Genomic DNA, 25714 nt, shown 5'->3' with positions numbered 1-25714 from the left:
TCAGCCATGCTGGGCTCTTGCTACTGCCTGAGGCTCTAGGCGGCAGAGAATCCTGGGTCCTCTGCCCCTTCCTCCACCAGCTTGGTTTGGGTACCTGCTGCTCCTACTGAGCATACTGGCCATTCTGTACTTCTTAAAGTACTCCTGTTTGCGGAGCCAGGAAACTATTTGATGTAGTCATATCATTTTGCAGGACATATCCTAAGAAGTGTCCATCACAGCATACAGCCTCAGCATTGTGGGCTCCAACCTGACAGACATGACCATTTCAGTCTTCCCTGGGGAGGAACTCTCATGGCTGAGGGCAATAGTGGTGGGTGGGATAGTGGGACAGTACACCTGACCAGGCTCATATCCCTACTGCTTTATCAAAACAACAATCAAGTTCAACAAGTACTGAGCAAGTATGGAGTGCTGAAACAGTTTTTGACATCAAAATGTTTTGAGTACTGAATGTGAATGTGATCATTTTTGGAGCAGACCTAGATTGATTTAGCATTGTAGTTTCAAATTTCAGTGGATCTAACATTTGTGTTCTGAGGTAATTTCCAGCTAAAACCTTCTTGTGGTCTATGAAATACTTTATGGTTGAGAATTATTCTGGAAGTTCTTCAGTTTCTAGCAATTAAGCATAAGTTGAATGTGCTACTTCCTAACATAGAAATGGGCAAAATCATAGATCCCCAAAATGTAGAGCTGTGAAGTAATTTTAGCTATCATCTTACCACCTCTTTCTTTTCCAGGTTAAAAACTAATACTTGAATTGGTTAATTAACTTGTCCACTATTGCCTATCTAATAACTGTGACATAAATCCTTGCCTTCTGCCTTTCAACCCTATGTTCTTTCCATTTTTCCATAAATTGACCTTCCTCTCATTTCCTGAATCTGTCCGTTTCCTTAATTGTTATCATGATTATTATTTTAATGAAGACATCAAAAAGATTGGCACCTAAGATATACAATGTGATACCTTTTAGATCAGAGGCTTAAAATGACCTTTTGAAAATGCTTGGGGAAACTTGACAAATTTCAATTTGCTTAACAAAAACACTGTCAGTTGCCTAGCCAGCTCTATTCACTGCCTTGGAGTTGGAGATGGTAATTTGAACTGACACCAGTCATAACTCTTCATGCTTCACAGAGGTCCCCTACCTAAGCTATCAATCTGCCAGGGACAACAATTTTCATAGGCCTCAAATTAAAATACTTTCAGAATAAAAAGGGGAAAATAAGTTCATAGCATGATGTGATTTATCTGTTTCTCTGGTGAGTTCAGCCTAATTGTTCCTTACAATTCACGTTAAAGGTATAAGATGAACATTTTGTCTATTTAGTCAGTTTTTATCCTCTGCTGTATGATTTCCTGTTCTTGCTGATGTCTATCATTACTTGCATGAAAGGAAAGATATTCACTCCTTTAAGCTTTTTTGTTTTGTTTTTCTCAGACCAAATATAAAAATCATAACAGAATGCATATTTGCATGGTACTTTACATCATGTAAGATATTGCTTATCTAATATCTGATTTGGCTATATGACTAGTCCTTCAAATAGGCAGTTAAAATATCTGTAGGCTCACTGCATACACAAGAAAACAGTCAGGGATCTGTTGTTATTTGGCCAGAGCTGCATACTTAGTGAACAGCAACGCCATGATTAAATCACAGACATACTGACTTCTAGCTCAGTACTCTTTCCATGATGTCCTGTTACCTTGTGTTCCAGTCACTGGTTATCACAAGGTCACTTTGAAATCATTCAACAATCTCTTCCTTTTTTTGTTTGTTCCTCATTATTCTTTGCCCCTCTTATTGGATCCTCTGATTGGAAAGCAGAAACATGAGCTCCAAAAATTCTGCCTAATGGAATAAGGGGAGACAAACCAGTCTTTTGCCCATTTCCTTCCTGTTTCACTGTTTTTGGAATTCTTTAGACTTTTTCATTTCCCTACACCACAAAACCTCTCCCTTTCCCTACATGTACCTTTTTGTGTGTGCAACTGTTTTCCCCATAAGACTGTAAGATCCTTGAGGGAAAGGATCATTTTTCTTTTTCTTTGTATCTGTATCCTCAGTATTAGTAGAATGCCTAGTACATAATAGTTAATAAGTAAATATTTATTGACTATTACCAGGGGAAACAGCTTTGATAAAGTTATGAAACTCTGTAGAAATTTTTAAACATACCTCTCTTCAAAATGCATGATAACTAATCATGTAATGTTTTTAGGTAATCACTTTCCTGATCCAGTTAATATCCCATGCTTGCCTTAAAAGCAGATTTTATGAGTTGAAACAGACAAAAATATTAAGTTTCTGCTTCATTCAACTCTTGGACACCTTCTCCTCTTCCCAAGAGTGGTCAGTTGGACTCCCTTCAGCTGCCACAGCCACTCACTCCTTTTTTTTTTTTTTTTGCCAGCAATGCATATCTTTTTAAAATTGCTTAGATGAGCAGGGTATCAGCAATTGCAATCTTTTTTTAGTAAATAGAATATTACCAGTCTTTATCAACTGTTGTGATACTATGTCCTGATTTTTGATTTGTTCTGTCAAGTCACTTCACAGACTCTTAAATATTGCTACTTGACTCATTGTTGCCTTCTTAAGTTCCCCAGTTCTTGAGAGCTGCTTTATTCTCTTGACTTTTGGGTCCTTCTAATTGATCCTGCAACTAAACCCAACTGCATGCATAATCTCCTGAAATAGAATGTGATCTTGTTGAAGGCATGGGAAGGATCATTTTGCATTTCCACTCATATCTCTACTTCTTTGAGCACCATTTCACACAGCTTACAAGCTTTAAAATTTTTTTCCTCCTTTATTTTATTCATCATTTGGTGACTCAGCTAAGATAGTTATTAGATAGCATACATAAGATCTGACTTCAGACTCAAGTTTCCTTCTTACTCATATCTTGGTATATTCACTAGATTTGGAATCAATGCTGATTTTGAAATCTCAGTTCTCTCCTTTACCTAACCTTGTAAAATTGAAACACAATTTTATATTTCCAGACTTCTGATAAAATGAGAATATTGTGCTAGATAGTTAATATTTCTTCCAGCTTGATACCATGTGATCTTGTGTTAAGATTTGCCAAAAGTGTGCTCCATGAACTTAACCACTGAAACTCCACAACACAAGGATCACCAAAGTAGGATTTAAAAGTAAACAGCAGAGTGGTAATATCAGTTTTAAGAATTGTTTTTTATCACTTGAACTCCCATGATCCACATAAACAACCCTGTGCAGTAAATAGCATAGGTACTATTAAGTCCATTTTATGAATGAGAAAATAAATTCTCAAGAAATCCTATTGGACAGTCCACAGTCATTAATCTCAAGGTAGGATTGACTGGAATTAATGTTTCTTCTGTCCTTACATTGCATCTATGATTCATGTTTCTTTCATTCATTATTGCTATCATCTTTATTCAAACACTCCAACCTATATGGATTATTGTAAGAGACTTAACTGTTTTCCCTGATTCTTATTTCTTCCATTTACCAACATATCCTACATAGTGTCTGTTCCATCATCATAAAGAATAGATTGAATCATGCTTTGCCCCTTGTATATGACAATTATCTAACTTTAGCCTATTAGACTAAATCCAAAGTCCTCATGACTATGATTTTTTTCTCATCTTTGATTATCATTTACATAACTTGCTTCAAAGATCCATGTTTTCAGCAGTGTGGAAGTTTCTCCCAGGACTTTAATTAGTACTCAGTCAGATATGTGGACACTATTGGATTTCCTGTTGTTACTCCCTCTCATTTGGTTCAATGGAAAAACACCCACCTCTGAAGACAGAGAACAGAATCAAGTCTTCTTCTGACACTTACTACCCATATGAAAATTATAGGAGACAGATTTAAAATTGATTTGGCCCTTTGAAGGGGAGGAATTTGTATCTACTACCATAGGCTGGTACTTTCTCAGAACACTTGAGAAACCACATATAAACAATACTTATGTTCCCTTTTATTTTTCATTTATTTTCTTAAATATTTCCTAATGACATTTTAATGTTTATTTTGACCTTACTAAGTAGTTCTGCTACTACTGACAAAGGGTAGAGACATATTAAATGACTTACCTGTTGTCATACAGTCAGTATATATTAGAGATGGGATTTAACTTCATTTCTTTCTGTCTCTGAAGCCAGCTCTCACTCCATTATGAAATATTGCCTCTCCATTGGAAGAGTCAAAGAAGAACAAAACCTACAACCTAATAGATGGATATAACTGAAAGTCACTGGGGGAGAAAAGGATAAAACAGTCAGAAACACAGAGAAAGAGATAAAGAGGAAGGCAGAGAAACAGACACACAAGGAGATCGCATTTATAGAAGTGCTGAAAAAAAAAAAAAATTAGAGCCTAGGGACCTATCATCAGCTCTAAACCTATGAGGAATGTTTATAAAGCTCATCATTTTACCATTAAAATGTGCACAACATTTTAGGGCAATACAATTATTCTAAGGAAGAGACTAAATATTTTGTATATATGTCATCACATTATTTTTAAATGGAGGGTGTTAGTAGAGGTTTTAATGATGATAGAAATCTGAGTTACCAGCATAATAAATAAATCAAATTCAAGGTCAAGTGAGGGTGCTATTAAAATAATAGAAGATTCATAAATTCAGATATCTAGAATTGGTCAGAACGTCAAAAGTCATTAAATACAACTCCCTAATTTTTGAGATGAGGAAACTGAGGAAAAGGGAAATTAAATGGCTTACACATGAATAGCAACTTGTGAGAAGGTTTGACATATACAATGGAAAAGATTGCATTTGAGAAGGGGAGAGATCTGAATTTTGCTCCCAGTTCCAACACCTACTCCCAGTGTGACCATAAACAAACTGATTAACCTGTCTGAACTTCAGTTTCCTTCTCGGTTAAATTGGAATAATAATCCTTTCATTCTCTTTTGTCTTAAGGCTGTTGTAAAAACATCATTTTGTGAAATTTAAAATGCTACAAAGAAATAGGAATTATCATTATTTGTTGTCTCCTTTAGCTTTTAATCTGGTCCTTACTCCCTCTCCCCCTGGGGAATTTTGTTTTATTCATTGAAATGAATGAATGCATCCCTTATGATTCTGATAGAGAAAGCAGCTGCATTGGGATTTGTTTGTCTTTATGTCAGTATTGTATTGTTATTAGCAGGGTTTGTTCATTTTCTAATCCTTAAAATCAGTGATGTTTAGAATGCTATTTTGGAATCTCTAGATGAATGTAAATATTTGAAAATTAGTCTGCATTTTTTGGCACAATTCCTTTGCAAATAATAGCATCTTCCATCTTTATTTGTATTCTGCTTGATAGAAGCTGCATTTTTTCCCCATTAAACTGTCTAAATTGAGTGGTTTGTTGATGTGGTATTTGTTTATTTGTTTTGTTTTGATTTATTTAGTAAGCAGACCATTGAAACTCCAGTTTCCTAAACTTTTCTCAGTTTGGAACATATCAGGGATCCTTTAGGGACTCCAGTCTCAATCCATCCCATCTGTCTAACAATCTATACCATTTCTGTCACCAAAAAAATGCAGTATATAAATATAATTGCAGGCAGACTCACATGAGCACACACACACACACACACACACACACACATATACATTCATGCTCTGAGCAAATATGCTGCATTTTCTCTCTGTTATGTTCATCGTTGTCTTTACTTCTCGTCACTCCCTTATTTTCAAAAAGGGTCATAGTAGTACAGAGTTATTTCTTGGATGGTATATAAAAGAAGAAAGTAACAGAAACATAGGGAAAATTCTGCCTGGCAAACAGCAAGCATTTAATAAATGCTTAGTAATTTAAGGTATTCTTAATTCAGGTATAACTCTACTTCCTGGAATTAACTGATATTTTGATTGCTTCAGCCACTTTGATGGGTTTTCTTCAAGAAGTCCCATAATTGAGTTGTCAGAGCCTCTTTATCAAAGTTATAATGTATATTTAGAAAGCTTTTCCAGGTTTTTAAAATATTTTTCTCACAACAACCAGAAAGTAAGTAAATAAGGATTTGAATCCTGAACATTTAATTTAATGTCCATGTGATTGTGAACTAATCAATTTACCTCGCAGGGATTATTATAAATATAAGAGCCAGGATATGAGCATATTTATCCTGACTCCAAGTCTAGAGCTCTTTTCTCTAAATGACTCCACTTCTTCCAAAGAAAAGAGGATTATTATTGCTTTAAATTTATCTTAAAATTGACAATATTTGTTCAATATAGTTGAATGGGTGTGGGGGAAAATAAAAAGATAAGTGCCTAGGATGCTGAAGGATGTATATTTATTTTACTTGCTGACGACAAAGGATGGTGGCAGAAAGAACCCTAAAGTGAGGCATGCTAATATGTTATAATATATGGCAATATAACAGCTCTCCTTGGAGAGTCTAGCAGAAGGAACTGGGGTAGTTTACATGATTATGAATCTTGGAAGAAGGGAATATTTTAGCTAATGTAGATGTTTTCCCTTTGGTGTATATTATCTCTCCCAATTTAAATAAATAACTTTTAGGAATGCAAACTTTGATTTTCTAGATTGTTTCAAGGCATTTCTATGCATGAATTTTAAATTCCTAGTTCTTTTTTTTCAATATTATATTTGTATTTAGGATTTAGGTGTGGATTCTGAAAATTTGTTTTAATTCTAAAGCCAATTTTTTTTAGTTTTTTTTTTTTAATGTTATAATTGATATGTCTGTATTTCCATAAAATGCTGTAATATTAGTTCCTTCTCCCCTTTTAATACAATTCTAGGCATGTATGATTTGTTTTTTTTTTCACTGTTCTAATCCTATAATAATAGGATTATTATTATATTAATAATAATATTAAGTATTCCTTACCCTCAATTTCTAGCCTCTATTAAGTATTCATCCTTACCCTCAATTTCTGAGCCCAAACCCAGATTCTATTTCTCTCTCCCTCCCCTCTCTTCCACTTTTGTGCTCTCTCTCTCTCTTTCTCTCTGCCCCCAACTTAGAAGAAAATATATGTTTCAAGATTTTTCACAGTCTCTTTGCCAAAATATTGCTTGAATGATTTTTATTTTTCTCATACTTAAAAGTATTCATTCAAGAAGTAAGTAGTTAGGAGCTCTGGAAAAAGGTCCTGATTCTAGGGTCCTAGCACATTTTGTCTTAAGGCTGTTGTAAAAACATCATTTTGTGAAATTTAAAATGCCACAAGGAATAATAGGAATGATCTTTATTTGTTGTCTCCTTTAGCTTTTAATCTGGTCCTTCCCCTCTTCCCCCCATGGAATTTTGTTTTATTCTTTGAAATGAATTAATGCATCCTTCATGATTCTGATAGAGAAAGCAGCATATTATCTACTTCTCACTCTGTGACTGTCTTAGGATAAGTCACAAAAACAGTAAGGCAACATGTTAGTGAGAAGAGTGTTTGATTTAAGTTCAATTGACTTAGGTTTAAATCTGTACTCTGCCACTTTCTAGTTATATGAATTTGAATTCATATATCACACTATATCTGTTTTGTTATATTTAAAACAAGGATGTTGAACTACATAGCTACTATAATAGCCAACATCTATACCAAATCTTAAGATGTGCAAAGATTAGTTAAGGACCATGCCTAAGTGAAGGGGAAGATCAATTCTCTAAGAGCCTCCACAGCTATGAATCATAACACTTGAAGGAGATGCAAAACAGCCTTTACTAATGCAGATGTTCCTTGTGGATTGGTATTTTAATAAATTGGAGGCAAGAGAGAAGAGAAGATAGAATTCAGAGAACAGTAACCGCTTCTCAATCTCCTTGTATCATCATCATCCTCTCTCATGAAGAGATCCATTCTACAGTCTGAGTTAGACCTCCAGCAGCCACTGGCAGGTGGCTCCCATATCACAACATATGGTGCCCAATGTGAGGCACAAGAGGCACAAGAAACACAAGAAACAAAAAAGAAGCAGTGTCCCATAGCTGTTCGTGAGTAGGATCCTCCCAGAGTTCCTTTGGTAAACTTTGGGGAAGGAAAGGGAGAAGAGACCCTATAAGACTTTTTTAGTCAGGGTAATTAAATGGGACAATACATTAAAGGTCTGAGCCAGGGGACTGATGAGAAACTTATGAAAAATGCCTGTTTTGGCTATAATCCCCTTCTCTGTTTGAAAGTTTGCCTCCATGACATATCACAAGCTTCAACACCTGCTATAGTGATGTTTGCACTCCCTAGCATGTGGACTCAGATACCTTAGTATCTGCTCTATATTTCCAGATTTCAAAATGTGTTACAAATTACTAATCATTAAAACCATTTGGTATTAGAGTGATGGATCCATGGAATAAATTATTTATGTAATACAGCATAGTAAATTGTTATCTTTTGTTTGATAATTTCTTACCCCAAAAAGCTTGGATCTTTTTGGTTTATCAACCTTTTAAATTGTCTTAGGCTAGGAAAAAAAAAAAGTCTTGGTCTAAAAATTTGTTGGTATTACTATTCCAAAATTTGATTTGAGAAGTTATGTTACAGTTGTTTGAAAAGGAATATTGTAAGAGTTCAGCATTTTTTTTTTCCATCTCCACCATCATGGTTCTATCCTGCCCATAATGCTTTTATATACTTTCTCTAATCCTCTAAGAAAATAAATAGTAACATTTGAATTGCTTTCTTTCTGATGCTATTATGAAGATCAAAAGAAATAGAGAAGGCAGGACACTTTGAAAATTACAGATCAAACAATGAGCATTTGTTATTTTCACTTAAAGTGATATCTTAAAAACAGCATTGACTTTAAAGATAAGAAGAAAAAAAAACTTAAATATTGCAGATTCCATTTGCTTCAATACTGAGATGAAATAGAGGCTCAGTAAGTAAATAAATAACAGAGTATTATTAAATAATAATGAATTATGTTATAATTTAATAAAGTAAGGAATCTAAAACCACATAGGTAATAGTCATTTAAGTCTAAATTGAAGGCAGATTTTTCCTTCTGAGACTTCCAGGGGTAGAGTCAAAATGGAGGAGTGAAGTCAGAAAGCTGCTTGAACTCTCTAAGCTTCCCATGAAAATCACATGAAACCAAATATCTGAACAGAGTCTGAATGAATGAAACCACTCTCCGAAACAAGACAGATTGTAAAAACTCCAAGAAAGATCAGTTTCAATGAGATGAAAAAGGGTATTCAGCTCTGCTCAGGCAAAGCCAGTAACATGGTGTTAAGCACAGCAAATCAGCAACTAAAACCCTCAATCCTGTCTCAGTAGAGTATAAAATGGGTGGAGCAGCTTGCCTGCTGAGCTGGGACTGGAAAGTTTCTCATTGGCTTTCCCATTGACACCTTTGTTCTAGGAAGAGATCATAAAAGTAAAAAAAAAAAGAGGAAATACAAAAAGAAAAGGAAACAAAATGAGCAAGAAATAGAATAGAACCCTGACCACAGAAAGGTACTATGTTTCAGGGAACACCAAATCACAGACAAATCAGACAAGGATAAAATGTCCTCAGAAGAAATCTCAAAGAATGATATAATCTGATCTCAAGCCTAAAGAGAATTTTTTTTAGAAGTTCTCATAAAAGACTTTAAAACAAAATAAGACAAGTAGAAGAAAAAAACGAGAAAAGAAATGAGAGGTATGCAAAGCAGAGTCAACAGCTTGCAAAAGGAAGGCAATTCTTGAAAATAATACAATTGAACAAATGGGGAAAAAAAGAAAAAACCACTAAAAACAAGCAAACCAAAAAAAAAAAAAAATAGTAGAATTAATCAACTGGAAAAATAGATACAAAAACTAATTGAAAAAAAACACATGTAAAAACTAGAATGGAATAAATGGAAGCTAATGACTCTATGAGACATCAAGAAACAGTCAAACAAATTAACAAGAATGAAAAAATGGAAGAAAAAGTAAAATACCTTTTTGAAAAACAGCTGAACTGGAAAATAGATCCAAAAGAGACAATTTAAAAATTATCAGTCTACCAGAAAGCCATGACCAAAAAACCATAACCAAAACCAAAACCAAAAAACCCTGAAAAGCATTCTTTAAGAGATCATCAAGGAAAACCACTCTGATATTTTAGAAAAAGAGAGGGAAATAGTCATTGAAAGAATCCACTAATCACCTTCATAAAGAGATCCTCAAAAAAAAAAAAAAAAATCCAAGGAACATTATTGAAAAACTCCAGAATTACAATTTTAGGGGAGAAATACTTCAAGTTGTAAGACAGAAGCAATTAAAATATTGGAGAATAAAAATCAGGATTACTCAGGATCTGGAGCTTCTACATTAAAAGTTTAGAGGGTCTGAAATCAAATATTCTGGAAAGCAAAGGACCTAGAGTTACAGGGTTAGAAAAATTCCCTACCCCATGAGACTTAGTTAGCATCAACTTTCAGAGGAGACAATGGATCTTCATTGAAATAAGAGACTCAATAAATTCTTTTGGAAAAACAGAACTAAACAGAAAATTTAATCTTAAAACACATAACTCAAGAGAAGCATAGAAAAATAAATGGGGGAAAATATATATGTATATATGTAATTTAAAGGTTAAACTGTTTGCATCCATAGATGGGAGAATTATATCTGTAATTCATAAGAACTGTATCTGTTACTGGGGCAGATAGAAGGGGGCATCACATAGACAGAAGGTGTAGTTTAGAACAGACATTGATGTGATGATATGTAAGCAAAGAAAAAGAAATTAAGAGCTGGAAAAAGGATTGTACTGCCAGTGCAATATACTGGGTATAATGGGATAAAGTAGATCACATGAAGAGACCCAAAATAGCTATTGCAATTGAGGTAAAGAAGGAAGGGTGAATTTTGGCTCAGAGAGGGAATAACTTAATTATTCCACTGGGTACAGAAATTTATTTAACTCTATAAAAAAGTGAAGGAGAAAGGGGAAAGAAAAGGGAGGAGTTGGATAGAAAGAAATGCAAATACTACAAATACTAGGGAAAACAAGTAAGAGAAGAGTGGAGTGATAGAAAAATAAGATAGTGGGTGGAGTGAGTTACAAAAACAAAATGCTAATAAGACATGGTGGAAAGAGAGAACAAAAGTACATATAGGGGACTCATACATAAGCTGGAGAGAAATACAGAACTGGTAGCTCTAAATCTGAATATGAATGGGATGAACTCTTTCATAAAGCAAAAGTGAATAGCAGAGTGGATTAAAAAACAGAATCCTATATTATGTTGTTTGCAAGAAATACATTTGATAGGAAAATACATACAGAGTAAAAGGAAAAGACTGGAGCAGAATTTAATATGGTTTAGCTGAAGTAAAAAAAAAAAAAAAAAAAAAAAGATCAGAGGTACCAATTCTGATCTTAGATAAAGCAAAAGTTAAAACAGATCTAACTAAAAGAGATAAGAAGGAAAAGTACATCTTGATAAAGGATACAGTAAACAATATATTAGTATCAATAGTGAATGTATATACATCACATAAGAGGGCATGCTAATTCCTAAAGAAGATATTAAGCCAGGTCCAGGAAGAAATAGACAGCAAAACTATACTAGTAGGAGACCTCAACCTTCCCCTCTCAGAATCAGACAAATCTAACAATAAAATAAACAAGAGAGGAATTAGGGAAGTTAATAGAATCCTAGAAAATCTAGATATGATAAATCTCTGCATAAAAATGAATAGGGACAGAAAAGACGATACCTATTACATAGCAAAATTGAGCATGTATTGGGACATAAAAACCTCACAATCAAATGCAGAAAATCAGATTTAGTAAATTTTTTGTTTTTGTTTTTTTGTTTGCAATAGGTAGATCTAAACCATGAATGCAGGAATAGTTCAATATCAAGAAAACTAATGCCATAATTAACTTTATCAGTAATAAAACCAACAGAAACCATATAATAATCTTAATAGATGCAGAAAAAGCACTTAACAACATTCCACACCCATTCCTATTAAAAACAGGAGAGACCATAGAGATAAAGGGAGCTGTCCTTAAAATAATAAGCAATATCTATGTAAAATCAACAACAAGCATAATTTGTAATGGAGAGTAGCAGGATGCCTTCCTGATAAGACCTGGAGTGAAACAAAGGATCCCCATTATCACCATTATTATTCAACATGGTATTAGGTATGTTGGCTTTAGTAATAAGAAAAGAGAAATAAATTAAAGAAATTAGAATAGACAATGAGGATATAAAACCATCACTCTTTGCAGATTATACTTAGAGAATACTAAAATCCTAGAAAATCAACAAAATACCTACTCCCTATTAGCAGCTATAGTAAAGTTATAGCATATAAAATAAACACACATATCATCAGCATTTATGTCAGCAAGAGATAAAGAGTAATTCCATTTAAAATTACTGTTGACAAAATAAAATATTTGGGTGTCTACTTGCCAAGAGGAACCCAAGAAGTATATAAACACAATTACAAAATAATTCTCTCCTAAATAAAGTCATATCTAAACAATTGGAAAAATATAAGTTGCTCATGGATAGGCCAAGCCAATATAATAAAAGTGAATATTTTCCCTAAAATGGTGAGGATAAAGGAGAATAGATATGCAAATAAACTGATGGCAGAGATGCGGACTGTCCAATATTGTGAAGAACAATTTAAAATTATGTACAGAGGACTATAAAATAGTTCTTAAACTTTGACCAAAAAGCACCACTTTGATATATATCAAAGACATTAAAGAAAAAGGGAAAAGACCTATATTGAAAAAAAAAAAAAAATATATATATATATATATGTGTGTGTGTGTGTGTGTGTGTGTGTGTGTGTATACATACATATATATATATATATATATATATATATATATATATATATATATATATATATGAGCTCATTTTACCATGACAATGAATTGGAAATTGAGGAATTGCTCATCAATTGGAGAGTAACTGAATGAGTTGTAGAATATGATTGTGATGGAGAACTCTTGTACTATAAGAAATGATTAAGGGATAGTTTCAAATAAACAAAAATGTGTCAAAACTTCTATAAACCGATTTAAACTGAACTGAGAAGAATCAGGAAATAATTGTGATCATAATGTTGTAATGATGATCAACTGTGATATACTTGGCTATTCTTTATCAATACAATGATCCAAGATAAGTCTAAATGATCAAAAATGCTCTTCACCTCCAGAGAGAAAAGTAGTGAACTCCAAATACAAACTGAAATATAGTATTATCACTTTTTATGGTATAGCTAAATGAAAATATTTTTGCATGATTTACTATGTATAGTGAATACAATTTTGCTTATTTTTGCAATGTATGGGAAGGAGGGAAAGAACTTGGAACTCAAAATTTAAAAGTAAAAGAATGCTTAATTTTTTTTTAATAAAGAGAGATATCATGGAGTTAGGTTTGATAGTACTTGACAAATGATTAAAATAAAGATTTCTGACAAATGGCTCTGAAAATAAATGAAAAATGATATATATCTGGTAAATTATGTACTGAATTTGGAGTCAGAAAAATGTTTTTTTTTTTTTTTTTTTTAATCAGGCTCTAGCATTTGATAGCTATCTTGCTTAACTTCTATGGGTCTCAACAATCTGCTCATAGTAAATATAGCTAACAATAGATAACAAGTTCCTCTTTTTTGAAAGTCTTCAAGTACAGACAAGATGAATACTTACTGAGTATGTTATGTTGAGAATTTCTTTGATATAGTGGTTGTGCTTGAAGACTGTTATGGCCCTTTGAAACTCTCAGGGTTGATTATTCTGTATGACCTCCCTTATAGAATTGGAGAATATTACTTTGCAAATTCACCTTTTATAAATAAGTGACTTACCCAACCTCACACAGTTGGTAAGTGGCCAGGTCGAGACTCAAACTCAGATCTTCCTTATAGAAATCCGTGGTTCACTCTACTACATTCCCTATTTCTCTTTCTGGTAATACTTACTCTTTTTTTCTTCAAAGTAAATGATCTGTTGGTTATTATTAGTCAGGTCAGGCCAGTTCAGAATCGTATTACTCTTGGCCAAAGGTCTTTGCAAAACTTACAGAGCAAAGAGCAGATATGATGTTATCTTTAAAAGAAATTATAAAGATCAAATTGGAGCAAAGTTAAAGTCAATTTCTGAGTGGAAGAATAGATAACCTTTAGATCTGATATTATGAAAGGCATCATCATCATCAGATCAATGCATCATTTTGTCATTTTAACTGTGTCATTGAATCATTTCTCTTTGTATAGTCATAGAACTCAGTGCAAGGTGTTGTCTGTCTGATAGTTATAGAAATGTGTAGAAGGTAGGTTGTGAAACATATTTCACTCTGACTTATAATAATAGCTTACATTTTATGCAGCTTTACAGATTTGGTGCTCTGACCATCCTAGGAACTTAATGTTGTGAGAATGTTGCATTCTACCCTATGACATGACAAGGGTACCCATCATGGAAAGTGAAGGAAGTGGGAAAGGGGGCAAAAGAGATCACTGAGTTGGAAGAAGGAATAATTCTAGTATTGTGAACTGTGATTTACTAGAAACTTCAATTATCCTAGCTTTAGTTTCTTAACACATGTATATTTATCTATCTATCTATTTATCTATCTATCTATCTATCTATCTATCTAACTATCTACTTTTCTACCTACTATCATGTTTTATGCATTTAAAATATTATTCTAAAAAGAGACCTGTAATGTTTTTCTCTAAAGTGTAATATTCTCTGGGAGCAGGTGGGGGGCTTCTGGAGGCAGCCAGTAATCACCACAAGTGCAGCCAGGGATTAAAGTCCAAATCCTTTATTTTTTCCTTTTAAGTATTATCTCCCTTTCTGGACCCAGTTAGCTTTCTTAGAGGCCTCTCTCTCCTTGGTTCTGAGAGCTCTTGCCGCTAATCCTTTGCCTCTGCCAGCTTCAGCCTCTAGCTCCCTCCGAATGTCTCCAGCCAGCACAAAGGTGGAAAATGGAATGAATCTTGTCTCCTCCTCCGAGAGTGGGCTTGTGTGTCCTGTCCCTGAGACCTCCTCCTTATATATGCTCTCTTAAAGGTGTGAATCTTGTGGAACTTTAGTACTAAGTACATTACTGAAGTAGAGAACTGTTAAGTACCATGCTAAATTAAATAATTATTGTCTCTATCAATTCCACTTACTTAGCACCTTGTAAGAATCCTAACAGCGACCCATAGACTTCACTTGTCAGCCAAAAGGGTCCATTACATTAAAAACAAATTCAGAAACTTATGATACTCAGTGTCCCTGCATTTAAACCTTCCCTGTCAAACATATTTTTTATTTATTTTTAAATTAATTCTTTTCATTGATACAACATATGCATGGTTAAATTTTACAACATTGTCCTTTGCACTCACTTCTGCTCCAACTTTTCCCTTCCCTCTCTCCATTCCCTCCCCTAGATGGCAAGCAGTCTCATACATATTAAACATGTTAAAGTATATCTTAGATACAATATATGTTTGCAGATCCGTACAGTTCTCTTGTTGCACAAGAAAAATTGGATTTTGAAGATAAAAATAACCTGGGAAGAAAAACAAAAATGTAAGTAGTCCACATTCATTTCCCCGTGTTCCTGCTCTGGGTGTAGCTGATTCTGTCTATCATTGATCAATTGGAACTGAATTGGATCTTCTGTTTATCAAAGATAGTCAATTCCATCAGAATATATCCTCGTACAGTATCGTTGTTGAAGTGTATAATGATCTGCTCATTTCACTCAGCATCAGTTGGTGTAAGTCTCTCCAAGCCTCTCTTTATTCCTCCTGTTGGTCATTTCTTATAGAACAATAATATTCAATAACCTTCATATACCACAATTTACCCAACCATTCTCTAGTTGATGGACATCCATTCACTTTCCAGTTTCTAACCACTACAAAAAGGCTGCCACAAACATTTTGGCACATACAGGTCCCTTTCCCTTCTTTAATATCTCTTTGGAATACAAGCTTAGTAGTAACACTACTGGATCAAAGGGTATGCACAGTCAAAGGTATTTTTTATATGACCTTAATTTTTATGGGCCTTAATTTCATCATTTGTAAAATAAGGCATTTATACTAAATGACTTTTCAATTCTTGATATTTTTATATATTTTACCTATAGTTTTCAACAGTCACCCTTAAAAAATCATATTTGCCATTTTTTTCTCTCTTCTTTCCTCCACTCCCACCCCTAGACAGAAAACAATTAATATATGTTAAGCATATATAATTCTTCTATGAATATTTCCACATTTATCCTGCCATAAGAAAAATCTGATCAAAAAGGGGAAAAAATCAGATAAAAAACAAAAAGTAAGTAAACAACTAAAAGTGAAAGTAACTATGTTGTGATCCACAACTATTCCCCTAGTCCTCTCTCTGGATGCAGATGGCTTCCTCCATCACAAGTCTATTGGAATTGATCTGAATCACCTCTGTCAAAAAGAGCTAAGTCCATTACATTTGATCATTACATAATCTTCTTGATGCTGTGTACAATGTTCTCTTGTTTCTACTCATTTCATTAGTTCACGTAAGTCTCTCCAGGGCCCTCTAAAATCTTCTTCTTGATAATTTTTTTACAGAACAATAATATTCTATAATATTCACATACCATAACTTATTCAGGCATTCTCCAATTGATGGGCATCCACTCAGTTTCAATTTTCTTGTCCCTACAAAGAGGGCTGCCACATTTTGTCACATACAGGTCCCATTCCCTCCTTTAAGATCTCTTTGGGATATAAGCCCAGTAGAAACACTGCTGATCAAAGAGTATACACAGTTTGCCCTTTGGGCATAGTTCCAAATTGCTCTCCAGAATGGTTGGATCTGTTCACAGTTCCACCAACAATGTATTAGTGTCCCAGTTTTCCTACCTCTCCTCCAACATTCACCATTATTTTTCTTGCCATCTTAGCCAATCTGAGAGCTCTATTAAGCTCTATTAAGAGAGTTCTCTTAATTTCCTTTCTCTGATTAATAGTGATTTACAGTACCTTTTCACATGACTAGAAATGGTTTTAATTTCATCATCTGAAAATTGCCTATTCATATCCTTTGACCATTTATCATTTAGAGAATGACTTAAATTCTTAGAAGCTAGTGTGTGTATTTTGCATTAAATTCATTCATTCATTCATTTATTGTTTCTCTTCTTTCCTTTACTTCTCTCTATTTTTACACCTAATCGATTGTTTTCTCTTTTGTTTCTTTGGTGAGGCTTGCCATTATAGATTAAAGTTTTTCTATTTTGTTCATTTTGGGGGGAGTGTAAGATATAAATTCTTATTTTAAAATTCTTCTTTTTTTGAATAATTCAGTAATAAAATAAACATCTTTTTTCCTAAATAATTCAATTGCATATGCTCTTCAATCTCATCAAGTATTGAATCAATTTCTTTTTTTATTTTTCAGTACTTATTTGGAATTTACTCATTTACTATAGTCTGGATTTTCTTCTCCCTGAATTCTTAGGTACTTTCCCTAACTCTCCCACTTATGTTTTTCTTACCACTCACTTCCTTACTCCTTCCTTTCAAATGTATTTTCTTTGGGTACTGTGTGTATCTCATCTTCCTCCTACACTGGGAAATTGATGGTTCACTACCCTAAGTCTCTGCACAATTGTCTTCTGGGTGTTCTGAATGGGGCCTTACTTAATGTTCTCCCTTTCCCCTCAGACCTGGCAGTTCCTTCACACAAAAAGTCTTCTGTGTCCCAGTGACACAGTTATTGCATTGTAGTTGCTACATTGATATTATGATACTTTTATAACTACTTTTTCTAAACATTCTCTAAAAGAAATAGCCTTGCTATAGGCAAGGGAATAGATGTTAGGTGGGGGCTGGTGCTGAGTGATTTGATTACTTAATTCTAAATTTATTCCACAGGGTGTTAGATATAAGAATTCAACTATTTAGAGATCTACAGGCAGTTTAGTTGACAGTCTGATTAGTCCCTGATACAGTTTGAATTAAAAGAATTTTAGCATTTTGAAGAACCAGTTATAATGGATATTTAACTGATGTCAGGCAATACTGTTATTCTGATTTTCTCAGCACTCTCTGGTGGTGGTCATTAAATGAATATATCACAGATTAGAGCTGGAAGGTATCCTAAAGGCCATTTAATACAATTTTCCCATTTTATAGCAAAGGAAATGGAGGACCAGAAAGATTAAGTGGATTTCCTATGGCTATTCAAGTTATGAGTTATCTTAGAAACAGTAAACAAACTCAGTTACTCTGGCTCCAGCTGCACTCACTACCATACACTCTTTTTGCTAGTACATTGAAACAATATAGAATAATAGGATTATCTTATATTCCTGGAAAATAGATAGATAGATAAATAGATAGATAGGTAGATAGATAGATAGATAGATAGATAGATAGATAGATAGATAGATAAACAGAAAGATACTTATGGGCATCATCAACATTAAGCTTATGGGAAACAAATGAGGAAACAGTGAAGAAAAAAGAAAATAGTCAATAAAAGAAAAAAAGAGAAAGCAGGAGAACATGGATACAATATAAGAAGCAAAGAAAGCTCTTTGGTATTGAGCATTAAAGCTGGAGTACACATTATAGTTTGAATAGACCATGAAATAGACCATGGTGATTTAGTGCTTTCTTGTCATTATAAAGTAGAAGTGATTTCTGTTTAGGAATAGGTTGAATTTTATCCTCTCTGGTCTTTTCCATATTTGAGATTTTATGATTCTATGAATCAAATAAAAATAAATTGAAGAACTAAGAGAGGCATGCAACAAGTACACAGAGATACATTTCTGCTCTTATACTGCTGAGATTTTCAGGCTCACATTTAAAAAAAAATCTCACATTGGGTCTGATTTATTTATAACCAGTTTTGTTTTGCCTCTAGGGAGACACCAACTTCCTCTTTGTCATGTCTAGGAGGACATTGCTCTGTGCAGAAGATGCTTCTTTTACCACATTTGGAGTCAAGGCATGACTTTTTCAGGCTCTGATATATCATTTTTACTTATTACTTGAAAGCAGAGCAGCAAATAGCACCTGCCTAACTATTTTCAAAGGATAAGTGATAAGTATTTTCCCTTTTATTTGCTTTTTTATGAAAGGCATCATTCCGTGGAATACTTCAGAAGTTTGCATCTGTCTTGTCAGTCTCTGGTATTTTGAGGGGTTCTATATTCTTCTGAATCCTTATTCTTCTCATCCTGAAACAAATATGTACTATGACATCACCTCTCTCTAAATGATAACTTCCTTCTAAGATCTCCATTTTGGTGATGGGCCAAGCTAGCCATGATTTATTAACCTGCCAATTGTGCTCAAGAAATTTTAGTGTTTGCCAACATAGTTCTGCTCTTATCTTGGAAATTGTATTAGCATCCAGATTTTTTTTCCCATTTCCTCTACCAAGTCCAGTTCCCCTCTCAAATTAATGAGTTCTCTCTATTAACTTCATTTTGTGGACTGGCAAAGGACAGCCATGTTGCCTTCTCATGTCTGTGCCCCTGACACATTCAACTTTACCACTGTCTCTAGAAGGCTACTTTCTTACCACATCTTGAAATCTTACTGCTTTTTAGCAGTAACATACATTATTTGTTAACTTCCTTGATGGGATTGCATATTTCTTAATGACAGAGACTGATTATCTTTTTATCGTTATTTGTGTCTCCAGTACTTATTCAAGTGCCTTATTTATTTCTTAATTAATTAATTAATTAATTACTTTCTTAATAAGTGTTGCATGCATTGCTTTGCCTCCAAAAATCTTAGAAGATTCAGCTATGGGCATTTATACAACTTTGAAAACTGAACTCTAAACTCATCAGTTCCAGGATTGTACTGAGATAAACCTAAAAGTACTTTCAGCCCTACTTTTTGCCACTGTCATCTTTATTCTACTATAAGAATTCCCATCTGAAAATTGTATGTCTTTGTATTGATTCTTCTTTTCTTCTATGTATATACTTTAATCTTTAATATTATATACAACAAATATTGATGCTCAATAAATGTTTGCTAAATTAAATTGAGTTTTTATCCTTTCTAAGTATCTTGTGATCCCTTAAGGACACTGTCAAATTCTTTTAGACTCAATGATAAAATAGTGCTCTGAATAATAGAAACATACTTATAGTCTTAGAATCTTAGCAATCAGATTGATTAGCAAAAGATTAATTCTTAGCTAAAGTTATCCTTTCCTTCTTCTATAACTTACAAAAAAAGTAGTTGGGGTTCAGAGTGTCCTGAGAAAACTGAGACCTCTGGTGAGAGGGTTTGCTGACCCTTTGCTGGAGTGCTCATCATTGGGTCTATTTTTTTACTTAACTCTCACCTATGACTCTAGGAAGCTGTAGTATGTTCAGCAGTCTCACCATGGTAAAACTTTCTAGTTAAATAGGTTAAACCAGGCTGAGAATAGCTGAGAGATATCAAACCTGATGGAGAGGTAAAGGGATGTATACACCAATTATGTGAAGACTTCTTCGAGTAGAATAGGTGGATGTGTACAATTTTTCTAAAACTCATGCAAGCAGCTGAAGCAGTTATTATGGGGGGGCTTAGGGATGGGTGAGACATCAAAGACACAAAGTCATGCACTGCATCCTGAGATATCAACAGTAATTCTGACGTGTCTTGCTACTGGACTTCAATGACTCATGAAGAGAGAGTAAGATTGATAACATTGTGGAAAAACTGCCTCTCTTAAATTAAATTAATGCACAAATCAAGCCACACCCCCAAAAGTCAAAATATCCTTCAAAAAATGAAGAATGAACAACAGAAAAGGTATAATCAAGCCTCTACATGATTAGTTGGTTAGTTGTTGATCTTTGTTTTCAAAGAGGAAAAAATGAAATAACTATCTTAGAATTGTTGTAGCATGTCAAACTATGGCTGCTCTGACCAATAAGAGCTCAGAATGCTTGCCACAGGTCAGATATAAATAGTCCCCATGAACATTTTGGGTGACTTCTCTAACTTTGAGCATCTTGCATTTTTCAGAGCTAATTCAATTCTTTGCTAATGCAACTCCACACCTTCTCTGATATAGACATACCATGCTGGGAGATCCTATGTCAAACAATAAATTCCAAAGTTCTTAAGAGAGATATTGAGAGTGTTCTGGTATCACTTTTTCTGATCACCTTCTTAGGGGCTAGTCCTGTGTGAGTACTCCATAAAATAGTCTTTTTGGTAAACATACATTTGGCATTTGTACAATGTGGCCATCCCAAGAAAGTGCTCTTACAGTAGAGTTGGAATGCTCAGCAGTTTAATTCAAAAAGGGACCTCAGTATCTGCTATCTTACCCCACCATGAGATCTTCAGAATATTCCTAAGACAATTCAAATGGAAGTTATTCAGTTTTTCTGGCATGGCACTGGTATACTACAGGTTTCACAGGCATATTACAATGAGGTCAGCACAATGACTTGAAATTACTAATCTTCAAGCCTACTCCTTTTGTAAACTGTTCCTATTAGGAGTTGGCTAATTCCTTCCTATCCATTATATGTGGGTGGATATATATGTGTGTATGTGTACATACACATATAGATAGATAGATAGATAGATAGATAGATATGTGTGTATTATGTAATACACACACACACACACACACACACACACACACATATATCTACATATTGGTTATAATCAATTTGCTTGTAATTTTTGCCCATTAGAAGAGATTATACATGTGTGTTCATTTTTTGAAACACATTTCCTTATGAATCACATTGGGAGAGAAAAATCAGAACAAAAGGGAAAAACCATAAGAGAAAAAAAAAACACACAGAAGAAAATGGGGGGGGGGGGGAAGTGAACATAGCATGTGGTTATTTACATTCAGTCTCCACATTTCTTTTCTTTGATTGCAGATGGCATTTTTTACCCAAAGATACTAGGGTTGTCTTGGATCACTGAACCACTGAGAAGAACCAAATCTTTCATAGTTGATCAATACTATGTACAATGTATTTCTGGTTTTGCTTGTTTTGCTCAGCATAAGTTTTTGTAAATCCTTCCAAATCCATCCATGCCTTTCTAAAATCAGCTTGTTCATCATTTTTATAGAAAAAAATATTCCATTATTTTCATATATCGTAATTTATTTGGCCATTCCCCAATTGATGGGCATCTATTCATTTTCCAATTCTTTACCACAATAAAAAGCTGCTAGAAACATTTTTGCACATGGGAGTTCTTTTCCCTCCTTTATGACTTTCCAGTAATGGCACTGCTGAATCAAAGGGTATACACAATTTTATAGCCTTTTGGCCCTAGTTTCAAATTGTTCTCCAGAATCCCAGTTTTCCCACATCCCCTCCACATTTATCTATATCTATATATAGATAGATAGATAGATAGATAGATAGATAGATAGATAGATAGATAGATATATTATAATTTTAGCCAATCTGAAAGATGTGAGATAGTATTTCAGATTTGTTTGCAATTTCATTTCTCTAATCAATAGTAATTTAGAGCATTTTTCATGACTATAGAATTTTGGGTTTTTTTTATAACTTCTAGGATAAAGTGTAAATTTTTTGTCTTATATTTTCTATAGCTTTTAAAGGCCATTATAATCTGTCTCCAGTCTTTTCAGTCTCTTTTATCTATTCAAACTGACGCCTCTATTTCTCACATATGATTTACCAAACCCAATTTCTTTTTTTTAATAAAATTTATTTTTTATTAATTTTTATAATTTTAACATTTTTTGACAGTACATATGTATAGGTAATTTTTTTTACAACATTATCCCTTGTACTCCCTTCTGTTCCAAATTTTTCCCCTCCTTCCCTCCACCCCCTCCTCTAGATGGCAGGCATTTCCATACATATTAAATATCATATAGTATATCCTAGGTACAATATATATATGCAGAACCGATTTGTTGTTGTTGTTGTTGTTGTTGTTGCAAAGGAAGAATTTTATTAGGAAAGTAAAAATAATCTGGGAAGAAAAACAAAAAAAAAAATACTCACAGTTTACACTCATTTCCCAGTGTTCCTTTTCTGGATGTAGCTGATTCTGTCCATCATTGATCAACTGGAAGTGAGTTGGATCTTCTTTATGTTGAAGATATCCACTTCCATCAGAATACATCTTCATACAGTATCATTGTTGAAGTGTACAATGATTTCCTATTTCTGCTCATTTCACTCAGCATCAGTTGATGTAAGTCTCTCCAAGCCTTTCTGTATTCCTCCTGTTGGTCATTTCTTAGAGAACAATAATATTCCATAACGTTCATATAACATAATTTACCCAACCATTCTCCAATTGACAGACATCCATTCATCTTCCAGTTTCTAGCCTATAAAAAAGGGCTGCCACAAACATTTTGGCACATACAGGTCCCTTTCCCTTCTTTAGTATTTCCTTGGGATATAAGCCCAGGAGTAGCACTGCTGGGTCAAAAGGTATGCACATTTTGATAACTTTTTGGGCATAATTCCAAATTGCTCTCCAGAATGGAAATTCTTTCACAACTCCACCAACAATGCATCAGTGTCCCAGTTTTCCCACAGCCCCTCCAACATTCATGATTATTTGTTCCAGTCATCTTAGCCAATCTGTCAGTTAATGTCAGGTAATGTGTAATGATATCTCACAGTTGCCTTAATTTGCATTTCTCTGATCAATAGTGATTTGGAACACTCTTTCATATGAGTGGAAATAGTTTTACTGTCATGATCTGAAAATTGTCTATTCATATCCTTTGACCATTTTTCAATTGGAGAATGGCTTGATTTCTTATAAATTAAAGTCAATTCTCTGTATATTTTGGAGATGAGGCCTTTAACAGAACCTTTAATTGTAAAAATGTTTTCCCAATCTGTTACTTCCCTTCTAATCTTGTTTGCATTAGTTTTGTTTGTGCAGAAACTTTTTAACTTGGTGTAATCAAAATTTTCTATTTTGTGATCAATAATGGTCTCTAGTTCTCCTTTGGACACAAATTCCTTCCTCCTCCACAAGTCTGAGAGGTAAACTACCCTATGTTCCTCTAATTTATTTATGATTTCGTTCTTTAGGGCTAAATCTTAGGCCTATTTTGATCTTATCTTAGTATGTAGTGTTAAATGTGGGTCCATGCCTAGTTTCTGCCATACTAATTTCCAGTTTTCCCAACAGTTTTTGTCCAATAATTAATTCTTATCCCAAAAGTTGGGATCTTTGGGTTTGTCAAACACTAGATTGCTATTTTTATTCACTATCTTGCCCTGTGAACCTAATCTATGCCACTGATCAACTAGTCTATTTCTTATCCAATACCAAATGGTTTTGGTGATTGTTGCTTTATAATATAGTTCTAGATCAGGTACAGCTAGAAAACTTCATTTATTTTTTTTTCATTACTTCCCTTGAAATTCTCGATCTTTTGTTGTTCCATATGAATTTTGTTGTTATTTTTTCTAGATCATTGAAATAGTTTCTTGGGAGTCTGATTGGTTATAGCACTAAATAAATAGATTCGTTTAGGCAGTATTGTCATCTTAATTATATTCACTCGGTCTATCCAAGAGCACTCAATGTCTTTCCAATTATTTAAATCTGACTTTAATTTGGTGGCAAGTGTTTCATAATTTTGCTCATATAATTCCTGACTTTCCTTTGGTAGATATATTCCCAAATATTTTATACTATCGACCGTTATTTTGAATGGAATTTCTCTTTGTATCTCTTGCTCTTGGATTGTGTTGGTAATGTATAAAAATGTTGAGGATTTATGTGGATTTATTTTGTATCCTGCAACTTTGCTAAAGTTCTGAATTATTTTTAATAGCTTTTTAGTAGAGTCTTTGGGGTTCTCTAAGTATACCATCATGTCATCTGCAAAGAGTGATAATTTGATTTCCTCATTTCCTACTCTAATTCCTTGAATCTCTTTCTTGGCTCTTATTGCCAAGGCTAGCGTTTCTGGTACTATATTGAATAGTAATGGTGATAGTGGGCAACCTTGTTTCACTCCTGATCTTCCAGGGAAAGGTTCCAATTTATCGCCATTACATATGATGTTTACTGATGGTTTTAAATATGTGCTCGTTATTATTTAAAGGAATAGTCCATTTATTCTTATACTCTCAAGTGCTTTTAGTAGGAATGGATGTTGTATTTTATCAAATGCTTTTTCTGCATCTGAGATGATCATATGGTTTTTAATTAAATTGATTATTAATATGGTCAATTATACTAATAGTTTTCTTAATATTAAACCATCCCTGCATTCCTGATATAAATCCAACTTGATCATAGTGTATTATCCTGGGGATGATTTTCTGAAGTCTATTTGCTAATATCTTATTAGCATCAATATTCATTAAGGAAATTGGTCTATAGTTTTCTTTCTCAGTTTTCGATCTACCTGGTTTAGATATGAGTACCATGTCAGTGTCATAGAAGGAATTTGGTAGGACTTCTTCAATCCCTATTTTTTCAAATAGTTTATGTAGCATTGGAGTTAGTTGTTCTTTAAATGTTTGGTAGAATTCACATGTAAATCCATGTGGTCCTGGGGATTTTTTCTAAGGGAGTTCGTTAATAGGTTGTTCTATTCCTTTTTCTGAGATGGGACTATTTAGACTACTTACTTCTTCCTCTGTTAATCTGGGCAAGCTATATTTTTGAAGGTATTCTTCCATTTCATTTAAGTTATTGAATTTATTGGCATACACAATGTTTGTAGCAGCTCTTTTCATAGTGGCTAGAAA

This window comes from Sminthopsis crassicaudata, chromosome 1 (genome assembly GCF_048593235.1).
Source record: "Sminthopsis crassicaudata isolate SCR6 chromosome 1, ASM4859323v1, whole genome shotgun sequence".
NCBI classification, from domain to species: Eukaryota; Metazoa; Chordata; class Mammalia; order Dasyuromorphia; family Dasyuridae; genus Sminthopsis; species Sminthopsis crassicaudata.
Note: the sequence above shows the minus strand (reverse complement) of the source record.